The sequence below is a fragment of the Chrysemys picta genome, chromosome 2, assembly GCF_011386835.1.
Source record: "Chrysemys picta bellii isolate R12L10 chromosome 2, ASM1138683v2, whole genome shotgun sequence".
Taxonomy (NCBI): domain Eukaryota; kingdom Metazoa; phylum Chordata; order Testudines; family Emydidae; genus Chrysemys; species Chrysemys picta.
In genome coordinates this window covers 167,374,313-167,400,357 of record NC_088792.1, presented here as the reverse complement: position 1 = coordinate 167,400,357, position 26,045 = coordinate 167,374,313, and the positions used below count along the sequence as shown (strand labels likewise).

The 26,045-nt window shown below is 40.8% G+C and overlaps 1 long non-coding RNA gene across 1 annotated transcript in view; it reads right to left on the bottom strand.

Moving 5' to 3' along the window:
* Positions 1 to 640: 640 nt before the first annotated feature.
* The window catches only part of LOC122172241 (uncharacterized), a 132,973-nt gene continuing 107,568 nt past the window's right edge, over positions 641 to 26,045 (bottom strand). Inside the window, exons 2-4 of the long non-coding RNA XR_006172339.2 lie at positions 2,369 to 2,420; positions 1,657 to 1,732; positions 641 to 737 (exon numbers count right to left, since the gene is read on the bottom strand). This is a non-coding gene — a long non-coding RNA (uncharacterized LOC122172241). The remainder of the gene's footprint in view (positions 738 to 1,656; positions 1,733 to 2,368; positions 2,421 to 26,045) is intronic.

Genomic DNA, 26,045 nt, shown 5'->3' with positions numbered 1-26,045 from the left:
TTCACCCACAGTATAGAACAAATGATAACTTTCCTATGGGTTTTTTTGAGCTGTTCTACAAACTCTATTGCAAATATAAATATTCGGACAGGAAATATTGCCTTGTGGTTAAGACATTGGGCTCAAGAGATTTCCATTTAGTTCCGTGTGGCTTTGGGGAGGCCACTTAATTTTTCTCCATCCTCTGTTTCTTGTGTAACACTTTCATTTTACCAATTTGTGTCTAGCATATTCAAATTGTAACTCTCCGGGGCAGGACCTGTTGCTATGTGAATCACATCTGCAACAGAGTTTGGTATCTTCAATGTACTGCATATTTTTCAAATTGGTCAAAAGACTTGATTTGCCCAGAAACTATTCTAGGATTTACATAGATGCTCTGGTTTAATTGGGACCTTTAGGTGCTACTGTACTACAAATAATAATAGATCTCATAGGTTGTTTAAAAAAACCCATCATTTTCTATGGAATTCAATAGAACTTTCCATAAGGTGAGAATGTGTTAATCAGCTGCATTTGTCCTATAGAGCTATCACCAAGGAGGTCCCTCATTCAACAAAACAAATTATGTTAAATTGTATGTGAAAAGATTATGAGTTTGTTCTACAAAAATTCAGTGTGAACTGTCGATATTACTTACCAAAAAGTATAGAGAAGTTTGCATAGCGTTCTAGAAAGAACATCCTGATGTAGATTGGAATTTAAGGTAAACAATTTGGATTTGAAACATCATGGATCTATCCCAAGAGAAAAGAAATTTAGAATAGATGCTGTTTTGGGGATCAGCATCCAAGGGGAATATGTCATCACCGGGATTAATGTAACCAAAGATGGAAAGATAAAATGCACAATTTCTCTTCTTTTGCATAAACAAGATCAAGCTCATCTTGTGCTCATGCACATACTCAGATAAAAGGAATTCTAAAGATTGTTCCAGGATAAACAAAGAAGACCTGAACATTCCAATGTATCATTTCTATTGCTACATGAATCTGATGGTGTTTTTCATGACTCAGATTCCTTGGCTAACAGACCGCCTGTCTGTAAGCCTATATGATTTTCTCTCTGAAGCCATATAGATTATAAAGTGAAAGTTCAGCCTTTGTTTCCATAGACTGCATTATTAACTAAGCTCCATTTAGAAGCTTTGTTTGTATGAAAATGTAATACTGAAGGTGAGCAGTTACATGATTTTTTTTTAAAGTTATTTCTTTACATGAAACTTTGGAAAGCCCATTGACTTTTCTGCTCATCAATCCAAATGCCTAATCCACATACAAGTACTGTGAATAAAGTACCGTACTTTATATTCATGTTGTGTGCATCCATATCCATTTATCATATTGCATGTGCATATACTTCCTTAGGAAATTTAGTTAAGGTTGCATGCCCAAATCAGTATATTTTACCTTTTAGGAATTTTATATTTAATATTAAACTACCGTACCTCTGCACCCACACCGATCTCAGTTTAAAATCTTCCCTTCTGATCACATAGAGTGTCAGATCTTCAACTAATGTAAATTAGTATAACTCAGCTGAATTCAACAATGACCCAAAATTGGCTCCTCAGCCTTCCATGAGCCAAAATCAATCACTTAGTTTCCAGTGCGTCAAAATAGCCTAGCAAATCTACTAATACTTACAAATACTTACATAGGGACAGTGGTGGTGCATGAAGGGGTGGAATCAGAATTCAGGGTTTCCTGGCTCCCGGCCTGGTCTCAGTCCACTAAACCAAGATGACAGATTTTAAATTTTACAAGTACATATTTTCTAGCAAAAGGGGCTTTTGTTTGGATTTCTTGCACATGTGTAAAATATGTCTAGCCTTTCCAAATTTCTTTAAAAATTGAGTTTTGGGGAGGGGTGGAGGGTATGGGAAAATGATGTAAAAAGTTGAAAAAATCATGCCCATCTGTTTTTGTGGCATAGCTGTACCACAGGACATATATTCTGGTAAGTTGCTTTGAAGGCTGGTGATGACATGTCCAAGATGAAAAGCTTCTCTGCATTAAGACCCTTTTAAGATACAAATGAATATTTTTGATGCATATTGAACTTGACAAATTAACTCCTGGATGAATTGTTTACAAAGGGAGTTGCTTAAGACTATTAAGATATACAGTGAAATGTTCAGTGCTATGTGTTAACATTACTCCAAAGTGTATTTAAAATTTAAAAAAGGTCTGGTTTAGCTTAAGTTTCTCTCTTTAATCATGCATACTCCCCCAGGCTGCCAAAAAAGCAGCCATCAGCATTGCGTACTGAAGGCAGCTTAGTGCTGTCAGCCATCTTATCTCCCCTGTTGCATGGACGATAGCTTTTATCTGTGAGTATAAACATTAAAATGGAACCATAATCCTACCTTAGTCCTATAGAAGATTTCCAGCTGCTTCTCAGATATGAAGAAACGCCTCCTGTTACAGAGAAGAATACACACACACACATTTTTGAGTGTAATAAGGCAGCTAAAGGCAATATAGTTTTGATGAACAGTATAAAAATATTTGGGGGGGGGGAAGAAATCCCCTCAAACCCTAAAAAATGTTGGAGCCAATGAGCTGAACCTGAGCATCAGCCTTATAGGGAGCCCTGACCTAACTTGTACCAGGTCATTTAAAATCTCTAAGAATACTAACTTGGCACTGTAGCATGATCCTCTTTAAGCCTTTTGTCTTCCTAATACACTTTTTTTATTAAAGTGCTTTTTATACAATGTACCTCAGAGCCTCAGTCTAAATAAGGAATGACAAAGAGAAGAATAGCAATGATAACAGTTATGAATTCTGAAAATAAATATAGTGTAAGTAGGCTTTAGCTTTGTTTCTGAAATAGGAGGAGTCAGAATTTCTAATCACTTTGGGCAGATAATTCCAGAATTTCTGCATAGAAACTGAAATCTTTTTTCTACCCAGTAGTTGGTTGAATACAAGGACATTTTCCTAAACATGCTTGACCTCAGCAGGATACCTCAAATGGGGGGAATATATAACATACCTAATAGATGTAGTCTGTCTTTATTCTCTAACCTGCTCTTTTTATTCAGAACCTGCATTATTTCTGTCTCTTCCTGCAGTCACATCACTGTAAGAGCCTTCTTGCTATAGCAACTGCCAAGTGGAACAACTTCCCTATATCTTTCTGCTGCAATGATTCTCCATCTACTTTCAAATCTCAGATGAAAGTTTACTTTCTTCCCCTTAAATTTCTCTCTTCCTCTTTCATATATATGAATGATATGGATTATATATGAAAGAGGAAGAGAGAAGTTTACATGTATAAATTAAAATCTATCTTTGCAACTGCAGATTATATTGTTTCTTCTGTGGGCCTGTGTGGGAGGGATAGAAGAGTGCTGCGTCTGTTTCACTGTTCGCCAGTTCATCAGAAGGGGGATTGGGCTGATAGGTAGGGAATGCTATGAGCATTAAGAAATGGCAGACAGGATATGATAGTATGTCTTTTGCTGTCTCCCCAGCCTCCACTGAAACCAGTGGAAAGACTCCCACTGACTTTGATGGCACTAGATCAAGCCCTAATATTAGGCTTAAATGATGCAAATATTTACATATGTGCTTAATTTTAAGTCAATGGGACCTATTCACATGCTTAAGATTAAGCACATGCATTAATGGTTATTTGATTGGGGCTTTGATGCTTCTGGAAGCGTGCATGTGTATGAGTGGGATTTTCAAACCCATGTAAGGGATTTAGACACTCAATTGTCAATGGAAATTAAATGCAACTGGTTATCCAAATACCCTAAGCAGATTTGGAAATCTCAGTCTACGTGTAGTGGGCACATTTTAAAAGTTCTTCCATTTTTAAAGAGTCTAGTAGTTCTAATGATATTCCCTCACTTAAGAATGAGGAAGTCTGCTGGAAACAATAGATCCTTAATTTTCACATTTTTAATGGTGTCATATGTATGTCTATTTGTATAATAGGTAGATTGTTCTAAAATATATAACATCTGCTAATTTAACAAAACAGGAACATTTTTTCCCTATTCTATGTAGCTGAAAAGTATACAAGCATGTATTATGCTTAATATGGTTTCTTTCCTTTATTTTCTTTTCACTTAATATCTTCCAAGAAGCTTTGATTGCAGCAGTTTTTAAGCTTCTGTATGAGCAGTTGACATTCTTACCATGGGATTTGATTCAGAAATATGCACTCAAATCAAAACAGTTCTCATCAAACCAGGACTGCTCGTGTCCTCCCTCACCAAAATCAATAGTTTATACCAACTCGATTAGATCAGGCTAGATATACAAACTGCTTCTGGCATCTTGATCGTTGTCAGCTGCATATAAGTAAACAAATTATGTCAAGAAAAAATACATTATACAACTGTTCATTTCCATTAGAATATAATCCTTTTGTGTAAAGAATATCACACTACTAAATTACACACACACACTCCAGGGCAGCCTCTGACATTTTTACTCACTGAATTCTACCACAGAGCTAATCCAGCTCTCATTAAAGCCCATGGTAAGATTCTGATTTACTTCAGTGGGCATTGAACCAGGTTCTTCACAAACAGTCCCACTGAGGACAATGGAACTCATGGAGTAATCAAGCCTATAACTTTTAATAATTATTCTAATAATATCTGAAGCAAAAATAATATGGTGCAAATTAAAAAGAGAAAGCTGCTATTTTTAATCAAACTCAGGGGTTTCTTTGTTAATTTTTGTCTTGTATGAAGATGATTAAAGTGGAACAAATCGTTAAAATAGTTTCCAACTTCCTAGTGCTACTGAATCAGGCAAAAGTCTTACACTGAAGAGATAATTGGCATATTTAGCTAATCTTTTATTAATGTAGCACAATTTAAAATACTTCTTGTCTTGGAAAAATCAGCATGAAAGTTTTCATGTCAATATGACACAACTCCCCTTTTAATAATTCTCTGCAGGATTCACTTTTTCATGACAAAATGAATTTTTTCACTTTTATATGTACTGTTTATCATAGAGATTTTATTCTGAGGAAAGTGGTTCCTTGATTTGAAAAAAAAAGCACTAAATCCTTGTATTACAGACTTCTATTATGGGAGCTGTACAAAACTTTTGGTGATACATTTGAACCTGAAAATGTGTACTTTATACAGTTTATATATAATGTGCTACTTTATAGCAAATCAAATTTCTTTTGAATCATGTGAAAACAATATATCCTAGATCAAGGAGGGCCAGCTGACTACCAAAGGACAGACTATCCCCCAAAGCTGCACACAAAGGGGTTAGTTCTGGTCCTAAATTCTCCAAGACTTAAATGTGCAGGAGTGAGCCCTCCTATTGTGTGGTTTAAATAAGCAGATCTCACCAGGTGTTAAAGTCTGTACTTGGACTAAAGTATAGCATGCCATGAATTAATAGAGAATTTTGTGCCCAGAGATTTATCTCTGGGCACAAAAACACCTAACCAAGGAGGAGCAACAAGGTCCTACTCACGCAACAAAGAGTAAGATTCTTCTCCCACACAGCTTCCTTGAGGAAAAGAAAGAGAGTGGGATGATGCCCATGTAATAACCTGGCATATCCATTGCAGTTCCTAACCAGGACTGGGGAAAAATCAAAGAGGAGACCATCCTCACATCTGTCTCAGGTTTTCCATTGAGCACAGTGAATTCTGGGACAGGGTTTGGGCCGGTTAGTTAGTGCTGCATGTATACTCATGCAGTGCAGATATGATCAATAATAATGCTATTACTATACCTCACCAGTGATTTCAGCACTTTAAATTATGAAACACACCTTACTCAGGGACACAACTCCCTCAGCCATGCTGTACCCAGAAAGGATGGAACTCTGCAAGCAGGAGACTGGAAACTGGCTCTAGTATGTGCAGTGGTACAGTAGGATATCACTGACCTAGATACTTTTACTTGAAACAAAACTTAGTTATTTTCTCATTGAATAAAACTAAACATTACAGGGCAAAATTCTTCTCATCTGAGAATCTGCACTCATAAGTAGAATTGAGTGAATAATTAAAAAAGAATAATGTGTAAACTGAGTTTATATGCCCATGGAATACCCATTACGAGTTTGTAGTTTCAGTTGTTTAATTATCTAACAAAAAGTTGTGGTGACTTGCCTATGGACAGACAGAAGGTCAGTGGCTAATGCAGGGACAGAACTCAAGCCCCTCCTCTGGCAGTCCACTGCCTTATCCTCCAGACCACACTGTCAATGAAAATTAAGGTGTGATGAGGGGCTTCCAGAGCCAGATCCACCCACCATTACGTGTGTGTGTGTGTGTGTGTGTGTGTGTGTGTGTGTGTGTGTGTGTGTGTGTGTGTATGGGTCCGTGTCTAATGGTCATTTGTTCTATTTGTCTGCTATTTGACTTGTTCTACTTATTGATAAGTATTTTCCTAATCATTGACAATGACCGGGGTGAAATCTTGGCCTCATTGAAGTCAATGGCAAAGCTCCCATTGACTTCACTGGGGCCAAGATTTCATTTCCAGTTCAGTACAAGGTATTATGGGAAACATAATTTTACATACTTCAGAATGTAAACAGATTATAGAATGACATAAACAGTACTAACATTACAAAATGTGGGGGGAGGGATAGCTCAGTGGTTTGAACATTGGCCTGCTAAACCCAGGGTTGTGAGTTCAATCCTTGAGGGGGCCACTTGGGGATCTGGGGCAAAATCAGTACTTGGTCCTGCTAGTGAAGGCAGGGGGCTGGACTCAATGACCTTTCAAGGTCCCTTCCAGTTCTAGGAGATGGGATATCTCCATTAATTTAATTTAATTTAAAAAAAAAAACTCATACAATTCAACTTGAGGGGAAGTGTGGGAAATTACCCTTCCCCTAATTGAACACTGAGTTTGTATATTTACTCTTTTGTCTATTTCGATGCATTTGGAATTAAATTCAAGCATTTCAATGTTTTGGCTTTAAAATCCCTATTCCACAAGGCACCTGCAACATGGGGAAAATACACTAGTAAAGCCACAGGTTCTTAACTGGAAAGCAAGAGGTAAATTTCTCAAGTCCCCAGGAAACAAAGTAGTTAAAAGCCTTCCTTATACAGTGAAATCCTGATGGGATTTTCTCTAGAGAACATGAGAGATGCATAATCCATAAGAAACAATATGGCTGCCCATTATCTGCCTTGTAATGTCAATAAACACAATTTAAACACAATCCTTGCCAGGATTAAATTATTTAAACTCTTTCTTGCTGAATCTCCCACTCAATTACATTCTATAAAAATGACTGTGGCCATGTGTTTCTATAAGTAAAAAAAAACAAAAACAAAAAACCCAGAACATTATGAAAGGTATCTGTTCTCCATCTACGAAGGGCAAGTTTCTGATCTCAGTTCCATTGGTATAAAGCTGGATATCCATGGAGTTACTCCAAATCCACACCAGTAGAACTGAGATCAGAATCTGGACCATGGTGTTTACAGAGTTAGAAACTGGTAATCTATGGGGCATATGTTCCCTTCTGCTGAGCACGGTAGAATGGAGCAAAGGAATTGAAACCCCACAGAAAAGGTTAGAGCAGATGAATGGAAGCTATGGAATGTCTTTCTCTCTCCCACACCCCACCATGTAGTTGCCTGAAACTTTTTTATGGCACCCATGTGACCAGAACGCTACCAGGAAGAGGACGAAGGATTGGTTAGCTGGGTGGGAAAGAGCTGCTCTGTGCAGCACATTCATTTTTCAGGGTGGCTTAATTAATGAGGCAGTGTGCAGCATAAATCCCCTTTTCTCCAGTTTTTACACCCTGTGGAGGGGATATATGGGGGGGGGGAAAGCCAGGCCCCGGACCCCCTTCCGGACCACCAGGCCCCGGTAAGGCGACAAGGGGGGGGGGGGAAGCTGGTGTGGGGAGGCAAGAGGGAGACGCCAAGGATAAACTGGTATGATCCTACTGACAGTGCTGGGGGACAATGCATATGTGGTGAAATCTTCAGGAAAGAACTTTGGCTAGAACTGCCCTAGAGTTATAGATTCTCAAAGCCCTGGGCCCTGAGTCCTGGGGCAATCCAACTGTCTGTCCTGGAATTGTGGATGCTGGTGCCCTTCAGTCCCCAGCCCTACAGTAGCCCGCCTGGATGGCTGTCACAGAGCCTTCACCTCTGGAAGCCCATGCTTTTGAGGAGCCAGGCAGGCAAGCTGGCAAGAAACCAGGCAGATTTCTGACAAAACCCTGCCTGGTTTCCAGAAAAAACTTTACTGAAATGGAATTATCTCCATGCAATGTTTCGATTTTGATGAATCTGTACATTCTGAAAACTGTTTTGTCAGAACTTTTCTGACTAACTACTAGAAACCTAACTTGCTTAGCTTGTAGTCTGCATAGACCCTTATAATTTCCCCCACAGCTGAAATTACAGTTTTACAGGGTTATGATGCACATGATAAAGGAGCACAGAAGAATGCTGTTTTGACTACATTTACAATCCTATGCAATATTTTGAACAACGGAACGCCCAGATACTTCAAATCTCTCATGTCTAGACTGGCAAATTTAAAATCTCATCCGAACTCATTCCAGATTTGTTGCAGATATTTATGGCCAAGAAAAAATTAAAAGGAGCACTCTCATTATCAGCAGGGATACAACAATATTGTTGCCAGGACTTCACTACTTTTAAGGAAGTTTACATGACTCCGCTCATAATGAACAGGGCTGCCAAGAGCGGGTTCAGGCCCCGGTGAAAAATTTTTTTTGGGCCCCCCAGCAAGGGCGGACTGGCTAAACAGGGCCGACGAGGGGGGCGGGGAGGAAGCTGGGAAAGCCAGGCCTTGGGTCCCCTTCTGGACTGCTGGACCCCAGTAAGGCGACGAGTGTGCGGGGTAAGCCGGGGAAGCCGGGCCCCAGACCCCCTTCCGGACCGCCGGGCCCCAGTAATTTGTACTGGCTTCCCCCCCGCTCTTGTCAGCCCTGATAATGAAAGCATTATTTCGAATCCTCTGTTCAGGGAGAAATGATAAGTGTGCAGTGTGGATTTCACAATTCTTTTGAAGTTCTGCTATGCAGAATTTGTCAAACACCATAAGTCCCATACAATCTTTAATAAACCAGAATGACTTCCTCTTTCTTAAAAATGGGTCCTCCAGCAGCACAGTGCCTACTAACACCATACTGGGACACTGTTTGAGTGCCTGGTTTCAGAGTGGTAGCTGTGTTAGTCCGTATCAGCAAAAACAACGAGGAGTCCTTGTGGCACCTTAGAGACTAACAAATTTATTTGGGCATAAGCTTTCATGGGCTAAAACCCACTTCATCAGTTGCATTAAGTGAAAAATACAGTAAGCAGTATAAATATTACAGCACATGAAAAGATGGGAGTTGCCTTACCAAGTGGGGGGGTGGGGGGGAGTCAGTGCTAACAAGGCCAATTCAATTAAGGTGGAAGTGGCCTATTATGAACAGTTGACAAGAAGGGGTGAATATCAAGAGAGGGAAAAGTACTTTTGTAGTGCTAACGAGGCCAATGCACTCAAGGTGGACGTCACCCATTTGTAACAGTCAACAAGAAGGTGTGAGCATCAGCAGAGGGAAAGTTACTTTTTGTACTGAACCATCCACTCCCAGTCTTTTTCCAGGCCTAATTTCATGTGTCCAGTTTGCAAATAATTCCAGTTCTGCAGTCTGTTTCTGAAGTTTTTTGTTGAAGAATTGCCACTTTTAAGTCTGTTATTGAGGGTCCAGGGAGACTGAAGTGCTTTCCTACTGGTTTTTGAATGTTACAATTCTTGATGTCGGATTTGTGTTCATTTATTATTTTGTGTAGAGACTTTTGTATAGAGACTTCAAAGAGCTCCCATTCGAGCACCAATGTGACCTGTAATAAAAATCTACAAGTACATACCCACAAGGAGATGATATCTGATACTAGAAGGCTCTCTAATTTAGCAGACATATTTTACAGGGTCCAATGACTGGAAGTTAAAGTTAGAAATATTTAAACAACCTTTTAACAATGAGGGTATGCAACCACAGGGACTGCTTAGTATGGCATATGGTAAATTCTTCATCACTTGGAGTTCTTAAATCAAGACTGGATGTCTATTTAGTAGATATCCTCTAGTTCAACAAGATATTGGTCTTCGTGCAGGAAGTACTAGGTGAAATTCTCTGGGCTGCATCATGATCAGACTAGATCACAATATTGCTCCTTTTTGCCTGTTCAACCATGAGACTATGTGCTTTGGATCTGAACCACAGAAATATTTCTTGCTTATGTTTAAAAAAGGTCTGTGCTTAATTTAAGAGACTTGTCACACCAGAATACAGTGTATCAAAACTCATATGTGGGATGCCTATAATACTAGCCGTTGGATCCTTTGTGAGAAAATTACCTTTTACACAACTGGCTGCACATACATTGCATAAATTGCCAGGTTTTACAAAACCTTTTCTACTTGTTCTTACTCTGATGCAGGCTGCTGCGTTAACATAATGTACTGTACTGTTGTGTCTGCAGCGCATTGCATGTAAGTGTATCTTTGATCAGATTTGGGCTTTTATGCTTTTATATTTTTCAAGTAAAGTGCCTGAATTTGTACTTGCATATTTTATTAGATTTTTTTTAATCGTGCTTGCAAGCTGCTAGCAACAGACTGTATATAGTGTATTTGATTACATGGTTAGACAAAACAGTTTAGTACAACACCGTTTAATCAGAATTACTCAAAAATCCTCAATTTAGCCTTGATCTTGTAATATTTTTTGTGTCCTGAATGTACAACTTGCCCATTTCAAGAAGGCATTATGTAGCCGTAGAGTATGTGGAAACAAACCTTTTATTTCCCCCCTCTTTACTCATATGTAGAGTAAATAGATTGGAATTACAAAATCAGCTATGTATGCATGTTCTCTGTGGGAGTATTGGACAGATTAAGAAATTCTTCTCTTTTATAGATTTCTTATTGGGTAGATTAAGAAAGCTAGCAATTCCCAATGTGAGGTTAGAGACTCAAAACTGGTGGTTAGGAAAGGAATCAAATCACTTAAACTAAGGAGGCCTCAGGGGGGAGATGGGGGCAAGGGATTATTGCTGGGTAAGTAACAGATCTTTTGGGTAAAAAAAATCATTTTGGGTTGAACCAAATGAGAAAATCCCACCAAAAAAAAAACAAAAATCAGCAAAGTGAAAACATCCTCTAGAAGTTGACCTATTTTTGTTGGTTTGTTTGTTTTCAGGCATTTTAAAAAGGTTAGTTTCACACAATGGCCAGAGAAGGTGGTGCCTGTCTTATAATTTTTAGCCAGTGGTTAGGGCACTCACCTGAGAAGTACGACATCCAAGTTCAAGTCCCTGCTCCAATTTGTATTTAACTGGAACAGGTTCACCAAGAGAGAAACCTGCCCCTGAATACCCCATAGCCCAGTGGTTAGGGCATGCTCCTGCAAGCTGGGAGAGCAAATCCTGTCTCCTCATCTAATTGGGTGGGAGGAATTAAAACCAGGTGTCTCCCTTTTGGGTGAGTGCACTAACCATTAGTCCAAAAGTTATAAGTGAGCACTAACACATTTTACTCCTTCCCCACCTTTTTGTGAATAAAGCTCTGTGACAGAGTGTTGAGAGATGGCACTTCAGCCAGCTCTGGTTACTGTTAGCACCTATGAGTTTAGGTCTAATTGGTCAGGGTACCTTATCGGTGTCTGATTACTGGCCCAGACTGTGGTTAGGAAATGAATGATCTAATTAGTCCATTAACTCTTTCATGGTCACTTTTGAAGGAGTAGCAATGGGTGCAGGTTGAGACAAGGAAACTTAGGTCCTACAGCACCCTGTTTAACTGGGGAAGGTTAGGTGGCCTAGATGGCTCTAAGTGACAAGCAAGTATAAGACTATGATGTGGTTAAGGCAGTCATGCTGGAGGCAGTCGGCCTGTCCTTGGAAAAATGCTGCCAGAAATTTAGAGTGGCAAGAAGGACTGGGGGAGTACAGCCCGTGAGTTTGCATAGAAATTAACAGATTGGGCCACTCATTGGTTAAATCCAAATACCCAAACTCTGGGGGAGATTATGGACTCTGATTCTGGAACAATTTCTTCAGTGTCTCCCTGACAATATCCAAGTATAGATTAGGTGGCATCAGCCAATTAATCTGGAAACCACAGTTAAACCTACCAAGGAAAATGTAGAGACAGACATTCCCCAGGGTGAGTCAGTTTAAGAGACTAGATCTGGGGAGAAGGACTGGAGAACCTACAGCTGTAGTTGAAAAGAAAAGGGCATCAACAAGAAGAGTGAGGAGCCCTGAGAAACTCAGGTAGGGGCTCTAGCCATAGTGTGTTTTCAGTGTGGATGTGAAGGACATATAAAAAGAGACTTTCCATTCATGGACTGTGGTTTTGCACAGTTTTGTGGTTGGGCTGACACCCCCAGGCATGGAAGAAAAAAGAAGTAATGAGAGAGAGGAGGCACCAAAAGAGTAGTGGATACAGGTTCAGCCTGCTCATTAATCAGGCAAGATCTAGCGATGCCTCACCTGATACTTTCCAGAGCAAGGGTCAAAATTGAATGTGTATATGGGGACACATTCTGCTCTATGGCAGTGGTGCCCCTGAGAGTCAAGAGCAAGTTTAGGTGGAAATGTTTAGGATCAGTGGATGGATTACCACACCCACTTGTACTCGACACAGATTGGGAGCCCTTCCCATTACAGAAGCAAAAGACTAAACGCTACCCCAAGTGGGTGGAAATAAAATCCATGGGGCAAGATAAGAAGGAAACAAACAGAGGAATTGGAGAAATCTAGACATGAAATTTCAGGTCATAGAGAGGGATGACAGAGCAGTCCTGCAAGGTACTGAGTGGAAGAAGGAAGAAAACAAACATACAGAATCAACGGGTTGAAGTAACACAAGCTTGTCCATGGAGGTTGAACCATAAGTTGAGCCCCTAGAATTAGTTAAGGTAGGCCTCTAGAATGTCAATAGGAGGCATTCCTGGGATACTTTGGAGGACTGGGCAAAACAGAGACCTAGGGCAAGAGCAAACCATGACACCAAACAAAGAAGGTAAAAGCAGGGAGAATAACTCAATAGGCTGCCCTTGGTGTGAGGACCTGTGGGAGGAGACAGAACTATGAGGGTGACCTCCACCCACAAAATGTGTGTGTGTGTGTCTTTTGCTGGTGGAGAATGGACGGATCCTATAGGAGGATGCAAGATGACTACCCTGAGGGTGAGGAGAGGCAATGCTCTAATAAAACCTTCAGTAATGGAGGGAAAGTAAGGGGGAAGAAACTCCCTTGCGTTAGAAAGGTGGGGAGGTATGTAATAGAGAGCCAAGCGATGGAGCTTGAGCCAGCACTCTGGTCACTATTAGTACCAATTAGGTTCCCCTGGAAAAAGTCTTATTGGTCAGATGTGTGCCTGATTTTTAGACCAGACTGGGTTTAGGAAATTAAAGGGTCAATTAGCCCATTAATAGGCAAGTAGTTTAAAAAAGTACACAGGAGAAGGAAGGGAAGAGAGAGATCAGCAGGGCCAGGGTAAAGGAAGATTGCTGTATGGAGAACGCTCTTCCCTTGATTCTCTCTGGCAAAAGGGGGTGATGGTCGTATGACACTGTAAATAGCATTGCTGCATGCAACTGTAAGAGGATGATTGTTGATATAACACAAAGTACAAAATGGTTGTTACAAATCAGAGGTGTCAGAGCTATATATATATAAAATTTCTGGCTGAAAATATTTGGCCAATTTATGTCAAATCCATGAATAGCTTCAGGTCCATGAAAACTGCATTTTTATCAAATAAACTATTTATCCAAAAACATTGCCCAGCTCTAGAAAGGATAACGGTCCTGCAATATACGACTTCAAGTTTCATGGTAATATCATGTAGGGTCTAATAAATTTCTAAGCCATTTTCCCTTTCATAGTAACCATTTTGCATTGTAGCTTAAAGAAGTATCCAAAACATCTCTGCAGGTTATCTGACCCTCTTTAGTTGGGAGTCTTGGTTGTACTTTTTTTTTTTTTAAATAGGCTTTTTTAATGTGGTTTTCAGTTCAGTATTTCTTGCTTTAGGCTCCTGGAGTGCTATTTTAATATTTCTGCTCTTGGTCTTGAACAAAAAAAAGAAGAGATTAAATAAAGAAGAAAATGGTCTGAACCACTAAATGTTATGGTCACTTTGAAGTTTCAGCAAAATGTGAACACTTCAGTATTTGTTCAGCTCCTTGTATAAATAATTGAACTAGTGCCTTGCCCACTTGAAATAAAAGGGCCAGATCCCTGGACTCTGTTCTAGCTAGGGTGACCAGATGTCCTGATTTTATAGGGACAGTCCCAATTTTTGGGTCTCTCTCTTATATAAGCTCCTATTACTCCCTGGCCCCTGTACCGATTTTTCACATTTGCTGTCTGGTCACCCTAGTTCCAGCTGCCTTGCGATCCTCAGGAAGCACAAAACACTGAATAGGTGCCATAAAAGGGGCAGCCAATGTTTCTCTGACATAAGGAATTCCTTGGGTGGTGTAAACGCAGGATAGAGACCCTGATACCATCCATTCCACCCAGATGGGAGAGCACAATGAGGCATGGAAAGACAGCAGCCCGGAGTGCACAGCACTCTGGCTTATCCTCGGCCTGTGAAACAGTCCCTGTGTGGCCATTCCAGGAGATACAACTTAGAGCAGCTTTCAGGGAGCGCTCAGTTAGGTCAGAGGCCATATCAGTCCTTGGCATCCCCAGGATGAGGGGAGTTGAAAGGTGGCTTAGAGACACATTCTCCCCACTTCTCAACATAGGAGAAGATTCTGCCCCAAATCTTGACACTAATGGAAAATGCATTGATTTTTTTAACCCAGTATATATTGCACAATCTAAGAATGTAAAATTGGAAAGCAGCACAGGATAACTTGCAATAATGTTCCTAAACTCCAGGAAATTGAGTTCTCACAGGGAATGTGTCTTACTGTTTTTAAGATAGGAATTAAACAGAACAGTAGATTTTCTATAAGTGTTAATGGCCTTTTCAGCCACCCTCTAGCCTAGTGCTATAAATAGGGACTAAAGTGAGAAGCTGCTGCCGGTCTCTCTGAATATCTTCATGTACTGACATGGCCCATTTAAAACTCTACCATCTCAGTGGCAGCCAGCACTGGCTAGCTTGCCTTAAATTTTGAGTTCTTTGGGCCTGTTCCAAAGCCCATAGGGAGGAAGTGGAAAAACACCCACTGACTTCACTGGGTTACAGTTCAATCCCTTAATACAGCACAGTGCTAGGCATTTCAAATGCCTTCCTCTTAAAAATGCTACTTATTTTTCTATTCTGAAACAGACGTGTCAGATTTGTCCAGTTATGCTTCTTAAACCCCTAAAGTTTTTAAACCATACGAGAAAAAGTACTCCATTCTCTGTCTTGTAATTTCTTAGTGCCCTGTGTTCAATTTAAGAAACAGCCCCATACTACATCACCACCACTGAACAGGGCTAAGAGAAACATGTAAGAACAGTCACTCAGCTGATGTAAATCACTAAAGCTCCATTGAAGCCAATGAAACCGTGCCAATTTACAGCAGCTGATGGTCCAGGGTGAAATCTTGGCTTCATTGCTGCCCATTGAAGCTTTGTTATTGATTTCAGTGGGGCCAGGATTTCACTCCTACCTCATCATATCTCCTCCGATTGGTCTCACAGGCCTTTGGGTAGATTCGGTATTTTGTCCTTCTTTAGAAGAGCTGGGTTTTATTTATTTATTTTTAATAACCGAGAAAATGTAATTAGCAGCTTTAGCATATAATTTTGGAGAGCTCCGACATGCAGTTAGACGTGCCAGTCTGTCTTTGGGCTTTTAACATTCTTTTTGACTCTATACACAACACCTTGCCTAAGTGTACAGTCACCATCCAGGCAGCCCACGTGCTACCCACCACTTCCCAGAATGGCCTGCTGTATCACATTTGTGAAGTTCATGAAGTTCCAGCTGCATAGTGTCTTTCATCTATTTTAGCAACATATTCGCTCTTTGATACATTATTGGAGCACTTTCAGTTGATGATATTAAGCCATTTCCTCAGGCACAGGATGCCTTTTTCCAAACTTCTCCCTTTGAGATCTGGGTAGCTCTTTTGGGTGTAATTCACCTCCATCTTCATTGCAGTTTTACTGGAAGCAGCTGTTACCTCTTCTTTAATAGTCTGCAGGTCGTCAGGTAGCCTGAGGAAGTCACCATCTGACATCCGTGCTCGATTCTAAATATACACCTGCACATCATGTTTTCTTGGGGCAAGATAGAGCAGTGGGACTCTCACTTCCTTTGGCACAGCTGCACTTTCATCTCTTGCCTGGGAAACTTTATTTAATCCCCACAGTTTCATTTCATAGTTTAACTATTCTGCCCAAAATTAATTTTTATGGATATCTGTAAAAGTGCTCCAACCCATTCGTCTATGTCTTTCTAGAGATAAATATCCAAAACTCAAATCTCTGTTACCCCTTATGTTTCATTCCTATTTAACGGAAGAAATTCAGACTCGCTTTGGTTAAGAGAACAGGAAGTAATACAAGTATGATTCATGAGTCTCAACTTAAAGAAGTGTGACATTATTAGGGACAGGCTCAGAAAGAATAGATGTAAAACGGTATCATCAGTCAGAGACTGGCACATGGGCAGTCATGCCTAATGGTTTGAGCCGAAGACAGTAGCCAGGAATTGGAGCCAAGGGTCAGAGCACGAGTCAGAGGACAGATGCCATGGCCAAGGGTCAGAGCTGGGTTACCTGCAGCAAGGCAAGACAGGAACAGGCCTGGGTCCAAGGCAGAAGAAAGGCCGGAGCAGGACTGGAACAAGGTGAGAACATGGTTGGGAACAAGAAGGCACCGGAACTATGGCAGCCATGGGTAAATGTTTGAGACGGCACCAAGCTGCTGGGCTTAAGAGGGGTCTGCTGACTATTACCTATTACCTATTACCAGCCAGCGGCACTTATTAGATTGCGTGGAGACTGGATCTGCTTCAGGTCCCGATTCCTGATAACATCCTACTATTATTCTGTGTTCTGCAAGATTAGGCTTGATAGTGGACATAACAGTGAAGACATTAGTACAATGCAATCAAAAAAGCAAAGAGAATTATATATTGTAGTTGGGGACCCCTGAACACAAGAAGTGTAATTATCTATAAGAAACTTGCTAAGCCATTTTTAGGCTATTGTATGCTATCCCTGATTGAGTGCAACAGAAATGATACAGATGTAATGGAAATTAGAACAAGAATGAAGGCTACAGAAATGTCTGATGTAGAAAGGGTAAGAATCTAGAGTGACCAGAGTATCTAATGGAGTAAAGGCAATTTGGAAGGGGTGTGATTCAATTTTCACAATGCTAAATGAGAACTTCTGGGATAATGTATAATAAGACCCATGACTCAGTACAATAAAGTAGTCTAGAATAGGGAAAATAATAATTTGTCGAACATCTTACTTGAAAACAGTAGCAGTGCCCAAAAATTACCACCAGTCCACTCTATACTGGACAACGTGAAATATGCTTAGTGGTCTCGATTGGGAAAATGTTCACAAATGGGAAAAGCAAACCACATCACCACAACAGACAATGATACTTGTGAAGCTACTGGTATTGGCCATTTTCAAAGAAGTCCCATCTTGCTCTCTCTATTTGTGCATGAAACATGTGCACTGAATATTGGGACCCTGTACATCATATATGCAAAAATGATAGAAATTGCATGTGCGAATTATTTGTAGATCCTATCATTTGTGTTAAAGCTGGGTGAAAACAGCAAAAAAGAGTAACTGAACATTCACTCAAATAAAAGTATAAATCACTTTTACCCCTTTTAGTGTCAAATTAGTGTTCAGCAACTATCTAGAAATCTTGTTGACATCCCTTCTCCTGTTTATCAAAGATGCAGTCAGTGAACAGAAGCAAAACCATATGGCTTAGATGACAAATTACATACCACAAAAATAGTAGCCAAAGATACAGGCTAAACATTTATGAACAACGTGCAAAATCTAAACTAAACTGTAACATGACTTAGGCCCTGATCCATGCATTTCTTTACTCACTTGAGCAGGCCCAGATATTTGCATAATATTGCTGGCATCAGAGCTCTGCAGAGATACCAAAGAGCATAGGTTTATTTCTGTGTGCAATGAATCCCGTTGTGCAGGATGTTCATTTTTAAAAGCCTAGTTAAGATCAGCTCTGATTTCTGCAATCCTGAAGGCACAAAGCAGGCATTACCATCCTTTTGAAGGTTGATCAAGAGCATATCATACAATACCACAAAATGCTTCAAATGGGACACACAACACACATTTCCCAGAGTATATTTAAAATATTCAGAAACAAAAGCAATAGTCAATATTAATATTCAACCTAATTTATAAATTGAGGAGGCACAAAATGTCACTACCCCATCTTCTACTGAAGCATAATTCTTTTAAGAAATTTCTATTACAGCAATCAAAACAACACATACAAGACTTCAAAGATGACTGACCACAGTCTTTTGCCCATTTCATAACCAGTGTAAAAACATTGGTTTTCTGTTTAGTCTGAAGGAACATGTTCTAATGATCTGAAAGACAGAGCAGTGACTAAATAATCAATTTATTCCCTTTTTAATTTATAGAGAGGATGTATCTATTTGCAGGATTGTCTTGTGTTCACTGTTCATAACTGTAGTATCTGAGTGCACCACAGGTTTATTAACAGGTTTATCCTCACAACAGCCCTATAACATAGGGAGAGTAACACTTCCCTATATTACAGCTGGGATGCTGAGGTAATGGAGAGGTTAAGAGTATTTCTACGCTGCAATTAAAAATGCATAGCTGGCCCATGCCCTCTTACTCTGGCTCATGGGACTCATGCTAAGGGGCTGTCTAATTGCAGTGTAGACATTCAGGTTCAGGCTGGAGCCTGGGCTTTTGGACCCTAAGAGGTGGGAGGGTCCCACAGCTTCAGCTGCAGCCCAAGTCCGAACATCTCCCCTGCAATGAGACAGCCCCTTAGCCCGAACCCCATGAGCGAGAGTCAGCTGACATGGGCCAGCTATGGGTTTTTAATTGCAGTGTAGACATAGCCTCCGTGACTTCCCCTGTGTTCATATAAGCAAAGGCTGGCAAGGCCTGTAGGCTTGAAGAACAGGATGCCCAGGGGAGGTCTGAATATGCCTTCTGCCAGATCAGGCTGTTTCTTGACCATAGCGGGTACTGTTGTACAATATCTCAGCACAGCAAGGAGGGGAGAGGGTGGTCAGCAATGCAGACCCAGTGACAGCAGCACTGCCAGGTGCTCTGCAAGAAGGGACAAGTGCCCAAGCTATGCCCCATGGCAGGAACCCAGGACCCTAGATTGAAGGGATGCACAAAGTACTGTGCCACAAGCAGTCACCTGCACTGCTGGTGTGTAAAATTAGTCTTAACCACCTCTGCCCATCCTGCTGTGCCATGGCACTGAATCCCATTCACTATGGTGTGCTAAAATAGTCATGTAAGACAGACCAACAAAGAAAAATACAGCAGATAATAGCTGATCAACAGCTTTATGAAAGATCAAGATGTCATTCTGCGTACTGCCCCAGCGATGGAGTCCTGCTTCGAGATCAAGATACTCCCATGCTTTGCTTATCTTTAGGTTGGCAGCACTCCGTTTTTCATGCCTGAATATATTCCATAAAAGATGATTTTTTTTAAACAATGGCTGGTTCTCTAGAAATTAATGTCATCTTCAAAAGACAGGCTAGATACTTCATCGAATCCCAATACCCCTGAACAAAAAGCAGTCTTCTTCCAGTTATTATTATTTGTAGACACATAAGACAAATCAGGCGTAATGTATCCCACCAAGAGGTACAAGCCACAAAAAAGTTAAGTGAAATTGTGAAGCAATATGTAGACTTATAGCATGCCATGAAATGAGCCAAAATATTTGTAAAAACCCTACTACTTTTTTGGGGGGGAGAGGAAGAGGGGGAGAATTGGGGGCCTAGGAGAGGACAAATTCCTCCAATGAACTAGATGATAATAATTATAATTATTTGTAGTACTTCAGGTCCTAGAAATCCCAGTTAAGGAGCAAAGTCCCATTACACTAGGTAGGCTAAGTTTTCAAGAGTGATAGTTGATTCTTGGTCTCTAAGCCTGACACCTTATAGACACCATTACGGATAACTAGGAACATCTAACCTTTAAAAATCAGGCCCTTCTAATATGTCTCAGGTTGGGCACCCATAACAGAAGGCACCCACAATCACTAGTCACTTTTTAAAATTTAGGCCAAAGCAAAAAACAGAGCTTGTCACAAAGTGCTTACAGTCTTGGTATTGACTATCATGGGGCACAGATCCAGAGTTAGATCTCAGTTTGAATTTTCCCAAAATGCCAAAAGTGAGGTGGCTTTATACTCATGATTCTAATTTCGATTAATTCTAGGGATACACCAGATAAGCTAAGACCCAGATTCAGATCTGAACTGGATTTTTTCCAAATTTCAGTGTGACTTTCCATTTTGGGCCCAACTCTAGCCGATCCAGATGTTCACAAACTGGTATAATTAAATCCAGCATTTGTTGTCAATGATATTGGTTTTAATAATCTACTTTATTTTAAAGACCACCAGCAATATATTCACATACTTTTATCTCTCTTCATATCTCTCTAAGGTTTTCAGTTGATTCGCTCTTCCATATGTCATATGTGGCTGTTCTATTTATTGTATTTTCCCTCCCCCCAAAATACATCATTTAAAACCTCTTATGACAAAGCATGTGATTTACAAGGCAATCTCAGAGAGCAGCAAATGCTGTCATGTGATCAGTGTTGTCTCGTGAAGCCCAGAGTTCTTCTCTAGGGAAAGATTGTTACACTCTTACAAAAGAGATACAATGGGAGCACAAGAAGAGAAAGCCAGCTATGCAGCATGATCCTCTATGTAGCTGCCACCAGCCTTTCTGCAAAATCTTTGTGCTCAGATAGACATCACTCACTGCAACATATTGCCCATATATGCAACCTCACAAAGCTACAGCATTTACTTAGTCCTGTGTGGAAAAGCATTATCATGCCCTCCATATTTTGAGATCACCATCAGGGAGGGGTGGTGGAAGCTGAGGATATGAAGGCTTTTGTTGGGGGCATGGATGGGTATCTGAGAACAGCAGAATGTGAGAGAGGTTTGGTCAGATTTTGAGTCAGGGATTCCCAGGGATTCCTGACCTAAAATGATAATCTGGACTACTCCCTTGGCCTTTATAGCAGACCATTTGGCTCAACAGACAAAGGTCAAAACTCCACTGAAAACACAGCTTTCTAAATTCCTGGTCAGATTTTGGGCAAGTGTTCTCCTTTCATGCCTTTTTATTCAGGAAGGAAATGCAGGGCCACTTAGGAAAACCAATTTCTCTTATTCATACAGTAAATTCTGAATAACACCAGAATACAAAAGATCATGAACTTATGCCTCATAGTAGCTCCTCAGTATTGATACCTGACTCATATGTTGTTGAACTTTTTTTTTTTTTTTTTTGATGAAACAGTTTTCTTTTGGAATAGACTGTTTTGTCAAAATCAAAATGGTTTGAAGGAACATGTCAATTTTGATGAAATTTTCTATGCAAAAAATTTGAAATCATTCTTATCAAAATAGATTATTTCATTTTGACATTTTAGTTTTGGTTTTGGCTTCATTTTAATATCTTTAAAACACAATTTTAATATTTGCTTTATACGTAAATATAATATTTAATGTTTTATATTGTAATGATGAAACATTTTGATAATATAGTTTTGATGTTTCTGAAATTGAAATATTTGGGAATTTCCTTTTCATGGTAAATTTCAAAATGTTGACTCTTCATCCTGAGTCAGGACAAAAGGAACTTTTGAAATATTGGAATTTTCCCCAGGACAGAGACTCCATTTTCTGATCATATTGAATGCTGAGCACTTGCAGCTGTCATTAACATCAATAGTTTTGGCTCTCAGCATTTCTGCAAATCAGGCTCCTAAACAGAAATTAATTTAGGTGCCTAAATGTGTATTTGGGAGCCCAATTATAGGCACCCAATTTTGAAAATATTGGTCTTAATCTAATGTGACGGTGCAGGGAGGGAGAAAGAGATGAGGTAGGAGGAGTGTAATGGAAAGGAATGTAGAAAAAAAATCAAATACACATTAAAGAAGCATGAATGTTTTCAGTTCTGTAGATAAAACATTCCAATCATCAGGATACAAATATGCAAAGCTGTATAACTTAATTTTACATTGGGGACCACAGAGTATTTTCAGAAGATTTACATTTCTAAACAGGGGAGACATTTTTAGAAAATGTCATCTCTAATCTATAATGATACCATTTATGAGTACTTAAAACCCCACAATGAAATATATTCAGTGATACCTACTACAACCTAATGATTCAAGACGCTGCATAGGCAAATGGATGATGTGTCTATTTACTACATCCTAGGGATAGAATGTAATATTTGTACCTCTCTAACTGAACACAACAATGGCAAATAATTTCCACGTGATGAATGCAAAAAAGGTGCCAAAAAGAGGGAGACAAATTTGCTGTATTCAGTTCCACACAGACGGAGAGGTTTAATCCCACTGACTTTCTTATTTTTAGAGGAGATACAAAATGATAAATTCAAAGAAAACCTCTTAACATGGGTATTACCAAATGATTAAACTTTTTTCTTGGGAGATTATCACTTATTTATAGAGAGCCACACCATGTAAAATGTCCAGGAGGAATTAATATTAATCATTTGTTTTAAAAGTTTTTGGGGTATAAAATTATACTGTTCCAACCACCTATTCTCCCTCACCCACCATTTCCATCTTTTACTCACTGTTTCATACAGTGGCCATTTTGTGACTTATTGAATTGAATTCCAATAGAATAGAATAGAATAGAATAGAATAGAAAAAGGGGAAAGAAATAATGGCATAAGGTATAAACTATCTTTTCTTTTTGCTGGACCCCATTTATCTTCTTCATTTTCTTGATTACCTGTTCCTCCCTTGGGATTTCCTCTCAAAATCTACTTCCCTCTGTCCCCTCCTTTCACCAGCTCTAGAGTGGGGATCCAGTCACTGATCTACATAAGGTTCACAATCCTGATCAGACCACCACCAGCAGCAAATTCAAGGTGTCTGTAGTTCACACCTCATCTGTGGTCAACCAGGAGTGGTTATCTATTCTGTTGTGTTCTCAGCTGTGAACAAGCTCATTGGTTGCAAGAGGCAAGGAGGTACTTTAAACCACAACAATGGGGGTCAAGTCAGATACGTTGATGTTACGAACCCTGTTAATCTCACATTCCAGCTGAGCGTGGGAGAAACCAAATCTGACAACACACACCGAGACCGCAACAGAAGACAGGGACATCAAACATCAAACCAGCCAACAGTATAAGAGAGATTCAGAGTTGTTTGACTTGGATACCTTTGGGAAGAAACCACTGGGTTCGGGGAACTGCTTAGAGAGAGATTGGAACTGAGCAGTGTGACTGTTGGAGGGGGCTAATTGTGGCACAAATTTGTTGTTTCAATAGCAAAAAAGCTTGGGCCCTCATTCTCAAGATGGAGGACAACCAAAGTGCTTTTCCGCAGTCTCTCCCAACAAAGTCACACACCAAACTCATCCTAAATGGTTAACCAGAACACAAAGCAAAGCACTAAATGAAACCAATCAAGACGGGACTTCGCTCACTCCTCTGAGACAGCAAAATCCACAATCAGCATCTCATGTTGAGGAGCTGACAATAGCTATGAAAACCCTGAAAAGTGGAAAGGCAGCTGGACTCAGTGGCATATCTAATTACTATATTTCAGAACAGGAACAGTAGTGACTACCTGACTTCTTTAATTTTTATATTCAGGCTGCGGATACAGAGAATGAATTGGTTCAGGCAGTAACAGTTTGAAAGGGAGGTACACCTCTACCCTGATATAACGTGACCCAATATAACACAAATTCGGATATAACGCAGTAAAGCAGTGCTCTGGGGGGTGGGGCTGAACGCTTTGGCGGATCAGCACATCAGCGTGTCTGGCTCCATCATGCTGCTCTGAGCGGTGTGTTAAGGATGCTGGGCCAGGGCCGAAGGGTTGGATAAGGGGCAGAGGGTCTTGGGGGGCGATCAGGGGCACAGGGAGCAGGGGGAGCCACTGCCCGAGGAGGGGAGTTGCAGTTCAGGGGAATGTCACACAGGTTCCAGCTGGAGCCAAGAAGTTGGGGAAGACTGGTCCACGCAGGGAAGTTGTGGATCGAGGGTAGGGAGAGGTGCCCGTCCTAGCCGTACAGGTGCCCTGTCCTGGTGCTGAAGGGCTCAACACACAGCAGGAACGGCTTGCAGGCTGCAGCCCACTCACAGCAGCGCTGGGAGGGCTCTCCGGGTCCACAGCGTGCCGCACTACCTGTGTGCAGTCAGGGGCTCCGTGCGCCCTGGTGGCCGCGGCGTCCTCACCAGAGACAGGCTGCTCAGGGCTCTGCGGAGGAGAAGAGATGAGCTGAGCATGGGCACTCATGGCAGGAGCCACCCGCCGATGGCTCACCCCCCCGGCACCGCGTGGGCAGGGGGTGAGGACCAGGCGCACGCGGGCACCTCGGGCGAGGCTGCCCACCCTGCTCCCCCTCGCGGGCTCAGCCGCCGGCCTGGGTATGATCCACACGTGACAGTGCTTCCGTGCGCAGGCTCCCTGGGTCTTAGCGTCCGTCCCGGTGCGGTGCATGGCTCAGCATGGGAATCCTGGGGGTGATTAGGGATGGGGGGGTTGGATGGGTCGGGAGTTCTGAGAAGTCAGTCAGGGGGCGCGAAGTAGGTGCGGGTTGGATGGGGGCGGGGCTATTTGCTGACTATTAATAACGGAAATGCTTGAGGCCAAAGCAAGTTCGATATAACATGGTTTCACCTATAACACGGTAAGATTTTTTGGCTCCCGAGGACAGCGTTATATCAGGGTTGAGATCTATGTAACAGCAGATCCAAACTAGTTGCACACAACCAACACTATATACATGAACTGGAACACTGAGTTCAGGGAGCAGGAAACAGGAAACAAAGAGGAACGGGGAGCAGGAAGAAAACACACACACCAGTCATCACAGTAGTTTAAGCAGAATCTTGAATAAGGAATGGAGGGGACAGCATGGAAGAAGGATACAGACTGGCATCAGTGGAGCACAGTGGATGAAGTGTGATCCAAAAAGGAGCAAAATAATTTAAATTGGGGAGGGCAGAGTGATGGGGCAGGAAGAAACATGTGCATGCAAGAGAAAGTGTGTGTGTGTGTGTATACACACACAATATTTAAAAAGCAATTTGCCTTTGTCTAGACTTAAAACAAATAAAGGAACTTTTAAGAGTACTTCACACATCCTGCTATTCTCCTGTAGTGCATGACCTAATTGTCTAAGAACAGACTTCAATCTGCCAGCTACCTGCTGGGATGCCCAAATACCCCTGTGATAATGGGACATTTTGTTTGTGCACAGACAGGTCCTTGTACATGACTCATTCATGTACCACAATTTTCTGAAGTTCTGCCATTAGATTTAGAAAGCTAAACCAGGTTATGCTTTTCTTTAGTAGAAACTGGCAATGAGCAGATAAAGTCCTTGAAGAATGAGCTACACTCTAAGGACATTTCTCAGAGCTGGGCTCAGTGAAAGGACTGATATTCTGAGAGAACTCAGGTAAGCAAGTCACTGCTCAGTGGCACTTCACATGGGTGTGGCAGGTTCTATTGAATCTGACAGAAATGCATGGGCTCAAACAAAATGCTAAGGGAAAGTCAGACTTTTTTAAAAAACATTAAAAATATGCTCTTCTCTTTTTGCTACAAAAAGGATAATAAAGAGACTCACAAGTTAAAAAAAGGAAACAAATACAGACAGCTCTAAGATTAAAGAATGGCAGAAACCTAAATCCAACTAAATCTCCAGGTAACAACAATAGATCAACTCCATTGCAATAGAAACAAAATTGTATCAATTTCAAAATTGAATAATGCCTGAGAAAGTATTCCTTATCCTATCTAGAGAAATTG